We start from the raw sequence: 10,126 nt of genomic DNA on the forward strand, positions 1-10,126 counted from the left end.
TGATTCAATGTAAAATAAGTAATTCATAGTTTTCAGATCAAAATTTTCCCATTTATGTTATTTAATAGTCAAGTTTAGCAAATATACTGGATATGTAATCAAAATGAAAGGGCCAATTTCATTATTGTACACCTGCAAGCAATAGTTAGAAAATGGATTTAGAATAAATGCCTGTGAGGGATGCTGCGATATACTGTCCATATTCCCCTACATGAATGAAGCACTCCTTAAATAGCCCAGCTAATGAGTTTTGTGTTCAAAGAGAGCCTCTGCTTATCTCCTTTCACATATTGCCTCAGTCAAAGAAAACCACTTCTGTCAGGCTCACACACTTTCCCAGACCCTCACGTGTAACGACTGATCAATAGGAGTATTAAGACCTAATCACCCGGGACCTGGTCTCCCTTCAAGGCCACCTGGTCTCTCTGTCTAATACGTAGAGCCCACCCACTCAATGGGCTCCATATCACAGTTCAGGAATTTTTGTTTTCTGTCATGGTAACATTTATTTTGAGATTTTTGAAGACTCTAGTTCCACAAAGCCAAAAGACTCTTTAAATTGATATCCTCTCTTGTCTTTGATGGGTGTTCTGTATGTTCAGTTGTGTCAGACTCTTTGTGACCCCCATGGACTATAGCTCATCAGGCTCCTCTCTCCATGGAATTTTCAGGCAACAATACTGGAGTGAGTTGCCATTTCCTACTCCAAGGTACTCTTCCAGAGCCAGGGATCGAACCTGCATCTCCCACACTGGCAAGCAGATTCTTTACCACTGCGCCACGTGGGAAGCCCTTTTGATGAGTGGTGCAGTGGTAAAGAATCCCTCTTCCAATGCAGGAGATGCAAGAGACATGGGTTCCATCACTGGATCAGGACTATCTCATGGAGAAGGAAATGACACACCACTTCAGTATCCTTGCCTGGAAAATCCCATTGACAGAGCCTGGTGGACTACAATCCATGGGGTCTTGAAAGAGGCAGATGCAACTATGCATGCATGCACTAGTCTTTGATAGATGCAGTGATATTATTTTCTCCCTAGTCAGTCTTCTCTCTCTCTCTCTCTTCAGTTGCTAAGTCGTGTCCAACTCTTGTGACCCCACAAACTGTAGCCTGCCAGACTCCTCTGTCCATAGGATTCTCCAGGCAAGAATACTGGAGAGAGTTGCCATTTCCTTCTCCAGGGGATCTTCCCAACCCAGAAATTGAACCTGGGTCTCCTGCATTGCAGGCAGATTCTTTACTGACTGAGCTATGAGCAAGTCAGTCTTAAGACTTGCCAAAACAGGTATGATATTCCTTCCTTAATGGGTTCACACTTCTCGGTCCACAGCTACTCACCTATCATCTCTGATGGATTCTGGAAGGCTGGTATGTGGTCATCACTGGAAGAGATCATGGTCTAGAAATAATTATAACCTAAAGAATTCAAGAGTAAACATGTATAGAAGATGTGTTGTTCTATACCACACGATAAAATAGTAAATTTCACATGACAAAAGAGGAATTTTCATTCACATTTTCCTATTAATTTTTGGTAAAATGTTCATTTGTGGTTATTACTAAGAAAGCACAATAATGACTTTTGAGAACATCATTGTAAATACTCACCCAGGGTCTTCATATCCTAGGATTGACCTTGTATTTTGCTAGGAAAGATATTCATATTAAGAATAAAACAATTTCCATTTTTCATCCTTTATAAAATCTATTTAAAATAAATTATGTACTTTATATTTTTGAAGATAAAAAAGAATGTCTTTATGAATCTGAGATAAGAAGGATGTTTTAAAAAGTAATGTTAATGTTACTGATGGATCATTTGCATGATAATCACTTTGATTGCTGTTCTTGTTCAGTCCCTAAATCCTGTCCAACTCTTTGCAATCCCATGAATTGCAGCACACCAGCTTCCCTGTCCTTCACTATCTCCTGGAGTCTGCTCAAACTCATGTCCATTGAGGGCTTCCCTGGTGGCTCAGTTGGTGAAGAATCCACCTGCAATGCAGGAGATCTGGGTTCAGTCCCTGGGTTGGGAAGATCCCCTGGAGGAGGGCGTGGCAACCCACTCTAGTATCCTTTCCTGGAGAATCCTCATGGACAGAGAAACCTGGCAGGCTACAGTCCATGGGGTTGCAGAGTTGGACACAACTGAGTGGCTAAGAACACATACAAGTCCATTGAATCTGTGATTCCATCCAACCGTCTCATCCTCTGTTGTCTCCTTCTCCTCCTAACCTCAATCTTTCCCAGCATCAGGGTCTCTTCCAATGAGTCAGCTCTTTGAATCAGGTGGCCAACGTATTCGAGCTTCAGCTTCAGCATCAGTCCTTCCAATGAATATTCAGGGTTGACTTCCTTTAGGATTGACAGGTTTGATCTCTTTGCTGTCCAACAGACTCTCAAGATTATTCCCCAGCACCACAGTTCCAAAGTATCAACTCTTTGGCACTCAGCCTTCTTTGCTGTCCAACTTTAACATCTGTACTATTGTGTAGATTATCATTTTTTCAAAAATTCTTTCTTGTTCCATATTTACAATAACATTTGTATGGACCTATATATAATCTATATATATAGATTATATATATATATATTTTATATATATATATAAAATATATATATCTTCTTGCCTCTTTAGTTTTTTTTAATAGTTATTTAATGCTGCTATAAATACATCATTACCCATGATGTAAGGCACTAATCATGAATATTGCTTCCCAATTATTGTCTCAAAAGTTGTTACTGTGCTTTCCAAGGAACTCTGTTCAATATTATATAATGATCTAAATAGGAAAAAGTTTTACAAAGGACAGATACATGTATATATGTATATATAACTGAATCACTTTGCTGTATAGCTAAAACTACCACAACATTGTTAATCAACTATACTCCAAAATAAAACAAAAAGTTAAAAATGTACTTCCTTAATGATGAATACAAATGCACAGATTATCTTTCCAAGTAATCAGAGGTTGACAATTATTATGTTGGGTATACAACATTATTGGAGAAGGAAATGGCAATCCACTCCACTGGGAAATTCCATGGACAGTGGAGCCTGGTGGGCTCCAGTCCACAGGGTTTCAAGAGTCATACACAACTGAACGACTAAACCACCACCACCACCATAAAACATTATTTCTTAAAGCAGATGTGATAGAAGTTGCTGTTGTCCATCCATATCTTTTAGTTATTTATTATCTTTTATTTTGTTTTGGTTTTTGCATGTCTGCCTGCCTTGCAATTGTTAGCACCTATGCTGCTTTGTATAATAGCTTTTTTTAAATTAAAGGATATACCACCTACCTGGGCTTCCCTGGTGGCTCAGACGGTAAAGTGTCTGCCTGCAGTGAGGGAGGCCTGGGTTTGATCCCTGGGTTGGGGAGATGCCCCGGAGAAGGAAATGGCAACCCACTCCAGTACTCTTGCCTGGAAAATTCCATGGACTGAGGAGCCTGGTAGGCTACAGTCCATGGGGTGGCAAAGAGTCGGATATGACTGAGCGACTTCACTTTCACTACCTACCTATGTGATTTACAAGCCGGGAATTTGGAGAAATAGGAAACCTTTGTCATCAGCATAATCCATAACTGACAGAGTTGGTGCATATTTCAGGAGCTCCTTTACATATCTGGTAGAAAGATTTTGAGGAATATGTTCTACATAACCTCCCAAATATAGTTTGGTAATACACTCTTTGCTGGATATTTTCCCTGTTCTATCCTAATTCTATCTAATAATTCAAGTCTACATATAATTTGCTATCAATATTTCTATGCTGTTTTGTGAAATAACTACTAGCACTTATCTTTTTGCCTTAGGCTGTGTCTGCAGAAACCATATACAAGATAGACAGTATTGTGCATAGGGACTCAGTTGCCCAGTCATGTCTGATTCTTTGCAACCTCACGGACTATAGTCCACCAGGCTCCTCTGTCCATGGGATTCTCCAGACAAGAATACTGGAGTGGCTTACCATTTCCTTCTCCATGTGATTGTCCCGGGGATCAAACACGTGTCTCCTGCACTGACAGGCAGAAAAAGCAAAACCTCAGGATTGAAATCTGGAATTTGATCACTTTGCAGTTCAAAAATTATCACATAAATAAAAGGAGGACATATCAACAGTAAGGTAGTAACTTCTCTGGCAGGGCAATATGAAACTGGATGCAGGTAAAAAAGGATGAAGTCTTATTTAGAATCTCCAATATTTGAGACCTACAGTTATACATGTACTTGTATCTATTCTTTTTCAAATTATTTTCCCACTGTTTCTTAACAATGAAATTATTAAAGGGATAGAGTTTGTTGTTGTTAACTGCTATTGATTCCCTGAAAGAAAGAAAAGAAGCAAACAGTCAAGTAGGATTTAGTTGGCCAACTACAAACAGCACAGCATGAAAGTCACAAATCTTCTGTGGCAGCAAGACCCTGATCTGCAGCTGGGGGCAAACTGCAGAAAACTGGCCTCAAATCTGACTGTGGGGATTTGCTGGTTTTTATGTTTGAGAGCTTCCCACACATACTCAGAAACCAGCCCTGGTACATTAGCAGCAAGGGAAGGGAGAAGAAAGAGTCAGACTATTGTAGACGCTGGTTTAATAAGCAAGGCAACTCACACATGACACTTATTTTGGGTGGCTGTGAGATGCGTGGGTCTTGTACATGCTCGCTGACATCTTAAAGGCCTATCAGAGGCCTTAACTTGGTTCAGCATGTATTCAGTCCAGGTGGTCTCAACACCACATTGATCTCTCAAGGCTGTGTTCTTGAAAACATTTCCTACTGTGGGAATTACGGACAGACTATTTCAAAAATAGAGGAGAAAATAAAGGGCCTATGAGTCCAGCCCATGGGTCAACTGGCAGATCAGGTCCTCTTGATGACTTCTTCCAACAGAATTAACAAAAGAAACTCCATGCACAGGAGCAAGACATCGCCTCTGCAAAACTAATGGCGCTGATGTAGAGACACTTGAGTGGATACACTTGCAAATCTCGAACCCTGAGATTTCCATGAACCCTCTAGGTTATTATAAATGATTTTCTTTCTCTTGCTAGAGGATATTAAGATTCCTTTGTTTGGAGAACATGAAAAAGTAACACATGACGCAGATGGCCTCATTATCTCCTTAATTTCTTTCTTTTTTTTTTTTTTTTGCTGTTAAAGTTACTAATAAATTTATTGTCAAAAGAACTAAATTTTTATCTTATATTAAAAAAAAATTTGACCTCATTTCCCACTACTACTACTTCTGGAGCAATGATTAGTACCAAGTCAGCAACAGCACGACAATAGCACTGTAACCAGGGCCTCAGACTTCTCAGGAATAAACACTCGGGTTACCCTATGGGGCATACAACTGAAACTGGCAACCACCTTAAAGATGAGGAATATCTGGAACAGGCCATGGAGGAGGGAGATGCATCCTCAGGACCAAATCAGGTGCAGCTACTGTAGTTCATTCTACTAAACTCCCTAATGTAAATCTGTTTCTTTTTTAGATTATGTCATTAGAAGTCACCTTGGGAAATCAGTGATAGGGAATGAATTTAGCATGGATTGTGAATGTATCTGGGCAGACAGAATTCTACCACTGCCCTGCCTGTTGATATTGACTTGACACATCCTTTCCAAGGACATCAGCTCTATTTTCAATTACCAGCCACCACATCTTGGGGGCATATCAGTCAGGTTTCAGTCAGAGAAGCAGAAGTAGAATATGCATACAAATGCACACACACACACACACACACACACACACACACACACACACACACACACATGTATCAAAGCATTGGCTTAGTTTACATAATTGTAGGAGTTGGCTAAGCATGTCTGAAATCCTTAGAGCAATCAGTCAGGAAGGGAAGAACGAGATAGGCTGAAGTACATGAGCAGGAGTTAAAGTTCTTGTACACAGTAAGAATTTCATCCATTTCTCAGAGAAGCTTCAGGCCCATGTGTAGAGCCTTTCAACAGATTTAGTCAGGACTAGCCAGATTATCTAGGATTATCTTAAATTTAATTTAGAGGGACTTTACATCTCAAAACCTCTTAACAGCTGTACTTAATGTTTTACTAAATAACTGGGGACTAACAGCCTGGTCAAGCTGACAAGTTATAAAAGCCATAGCAAAGGACTCTCTGGTGGAAAAAGAACACTCTGTACCCTTGTGGGCCAGACTGGCAGAATCAGGGATCAACAGTCCTCAACCAAGGTTAAATGAGTGCTGGTGGAAAGTACCACAGCTCTCTCACAGCCTAGGCAAGTTAACTTTCAGGTATGCATTCTAGGCTGGCTCTCAATTTCTGAGTGGAATTAAGTTCTAGACACTTACAGGTACTGATACTTCCTACTCTTTTACTAGTTTCTCCCATGATTATTTTCCAAATAAACTACTTTCACTGGAAACCTTGCCTCTGGATATACTCTGAGGGAAAATAAAGAGGTTAAATAATATACTATACTAGTAAGATTATGTCATACTTGAATGTACATGTTACCACTTCTGGGCATACACACTGAGGAATCCAGATCTGAAAGAGACACGTGCACCCCAATGTTCATCGCAGCACTGTTTATAATAGCCAGGACATGGAAGCAGCCTAGATGCCCATCAGCAGATGAATGGATAAGGAAGCTGTGGTACATATACACCATGGAATATTACTCAGCCGTTAAAAAGAATTCATTTGAATCAGTTCTAATGAGATGGATGAAACTGGAGCCCATTATACAGAGTGAGGTGAGCCAGAAGGTTAAAGAACATTACAGTATACTAACACATATATATGGAATTTAGAAAGATGGTAACGATGGCCCTATATGCAGGGCAGAAGAAGAGACGCAGAAGTACAGAACAGACTTTTGAACTCTGTGGGAGAAGGTGAGGGTGGGATGTTTCGAAAGAACAGCATGTATATTATCTGTGGTGAAACAGACCACCAGCCCAGGTGGGATGCATGAGTCAAGTGCTCGGGCCTGTTGGGCTGGGAAGATCCAGAGGAATCGGGTGGAGAGGGAGGTGGGATGGGAGACCGGGATGGGGAATTCGTGTAACTCTATGGCTGATTCATATCAATGTATGACAAAACCCACTGAAAAAAATAAAAAAAAAAAAAGAAAAGAAAAAAATAGTTAACAAATGTGAAAGGAAAAAAAAAAAAAGAATATACTAACAAAATATTATGCTTAAATTTTCTTCAATAATTATATTTAGCTATTGGTAACTTTCTTAAATGAAAAAGATAGTTCTTCAATATAGAAATATCAAATAGAAATTTTTGAAAATATTTTAAATCAGGGTAAGAGAACTTCTAATGCAAACATAATCACATTTTATTTTCTCCTTCCATGATTAAATTAATGATGTGGGTGTCCATATGCTGAATAGTACTGATTTTCTGAGCTGCTATGCTCTGAATATGTTCTGAGTTTGAGAAAAATATATTTATCAAGACAGGAAAAAAGAATGTTGAAGGCTCAGGATAGTTTTTTATTGTAAATGCCATAGTTCTATATTCAACTTATAAATTCCTATATTATGTATTTACATGTTTTGCTGTTTGAAGGATTGTATTAGGGATGAGAGTAGAATGAGGAGAAATACAAATAAATAAGTAATTTGATTTAGGTAGTTAGTAAAAATTTGTTAATTTTCTATTAGTAAGATATTTTTTTCAAAAGCCATGCAAATAACATACTATTCCTTCTCTTTCAATGTATAAGTTTAATCTGTAATGTAGATTTAATGTCAAGTATACCTTTACTAAAAGCATTTTCAAATTGCTGAATACTGAAGATTTGATTATATTATAAAAATGTTTGTTTGTTTGTTTTCTTCCACTTGAAATCCAGTCTATCTTCCTTGAAAATTACCCTTGCCCCCATCTACTGCTTTTGGTTAAATGTAAGATTTATTCTGAGTAGTATAGAAAAATTCAAGACATCTTCTTAATTCCTCTCTCATTATTGTGTCTGCTAAAGTAAAACTAAACTAGTATGACTACAGTTAAGGATATTAAAATAGTGCATGTTCAAGATTATTAAAGTGTTTCCAGCAAAATGTAGCAATTTTCTTGCTTTTATCTTAGTAAATTATGGGTTATTTAATGGATTGTTTCAGAGTAGAAAATGAAGCTTATTTCTTAGAGCAATTTAATTTGCTCAACAGATTAGTGTTCTTCATGATATTATGTTTAGAAAAGTGTACATATTAAAGTTACAGGAAAGATACCAAAAATCTTACAGATTTTTAAAGACTTTTCTAAAAGCAACAATGCAGTCTTTGAAATCCTATGCAATTATTCATATATCTATATATATTTATTTGAACAACATATGTTTCATGAAAATAATTCACTTGAAAATAATTCAATAGAACACTCTGCCTGAGATTCTTAAGGACAAGTGTGCAATTGTTTTATCTTAATTTTCTGGAGCTCTGGACAGCTGAGAGAAACAGTATAGAGAGCATCTGCTGGAGCGGTAACTCCTGGGATCCTTGTCAAATTGATTGTGTTCAAAAACAACTGAGACACAAAATAAGGAGAATAATTACCATATTGCAATTATAATGTTGACTCAAATATAAAACTATGTACTTTAGGACTAAATACTTTGCTGGGTGTTTCAGCAGTTTTCATTAACAGATTATTCTATTAGCTCATGGATTTCTCCTCAGGTGACTGAAATGGATTTTCACCTGAGCTTTGTTTCCATATGTCAAGAAATTTTTGAATAAATAAGTAACATATTGATGTCTTAATTCTGATTTGATAAGCAGATTGCCATACCAAGGACAGAATGAACAATAGTCATTCCACTATGTTATGTTCTCTTTTTAAAAGTACATTTCAATTTTTCACCATTGAGGGTGATGCTTGCTGTGGGTTTGTCATATATAGCTTTTATTATGTTGAGGTATGTTCCTTCTATTCCTGCTTTCTGGAGAGTTTTAATCATAAATGAGTGTTGAATTTTGTCAAAGGCTTTCTCTGCATCTATTGAGATAATCATATGTTTTTTATCTTTCAATTTGTTAATGTGGTGTATTACGTTGATCGATTTGCGGATATTAAAGAATCCTTGCATTCCTGGGATAAAGCCCACTTGGTCATGGTGTATGATTTTTTTAATATGTTGTTGGATTCTGTTTGCTAGAATTTTGTTAAGGATTTTTGCATCTATGTTCATCAGTGATATTGGCCTGTAGTTTTCTTTTTTTGTGGCATCTTTGTCTGGTTTTGGAATTAGGGTGATGGTGGCCTCATAGAATGAGTTTGGAAGTTTACCTTCTTCTGCAATTTTCTGGAAGAGTTTGAGTAAGATAGGTGTTAGCTCTTCTCTAAATTTTTGGTAGAATTCAGCTGTGAAGCCATCTGGTCCTGGGCTTTTGTTTGCTGGAAGATTTCTGATTACAGTTTCGATTTCCTTGCTTGTGATGGCTCTGTTAAGATCTTCTATTTCTTCCTGGTTCAGTTTTGGAAAGTTATACTTTTCTAAGAATTTGTCCATTTCATCCAAGTTGTCCATTTTATTGGCATAGAGCTGCTGGTAGTAGTCTCTTATGATCCTTTGTATTTCAGTGTTGTCTGTTGTGATCTCACCCTTTTCATTTCTTATTTTGTTAATTTGGTTCTTCTCTCTTTGTTTCTTAATGAGTCTTGCTAATGGTTTGTCAATTTTGTTTATTTTTTCAAAAAACCAGCTTTTAGCTTTGTTGATTTTTGCTATGGTCTCTTTAGTTTCTTTTGCATTTATTTCTGCCCTAATTTTTAAGATTTCTTTCCTTCTGCTAACCCTGGGGTTCTTCATTTCTTCCTTCTCTAATTGTTTTAGGTGTAGAGTTAGGTTATTTATTTGGCTTTTTTCTTGTTTCTTGATGTGTGCCTGTAATGCTATGAACCTTCCCCTTAGCACTGCTTTTACAGTGTCCCATAGGTTTTGGGTTGTTGTGTTTTCATTTTCATTTATTTCTATACATACTTTGATTTATTTTTTGATTTCTTCTATGATTTGTTGGTTATTCAGAAGCGTGTTATTTAGCCTCCATATGTTGGAATTTTTAACAATTTTTTTCCTGTAATTGAGATCTAATCTTACTGCACTGTGGT

Source organism: Muntiacus reevesi, chromosome 3, assembly GCF_963930625.1.
Source record: "Muntiacus reevesi chromosome 3, mMunRee1.1, whole genome shotgun sequence".
Lineage (NCBI taxonomy): Eukaryota > Metazoa > Chordata > Mammalia > Artiodactyla > Cervidae > Muntiacus > Muntiacus reevesi.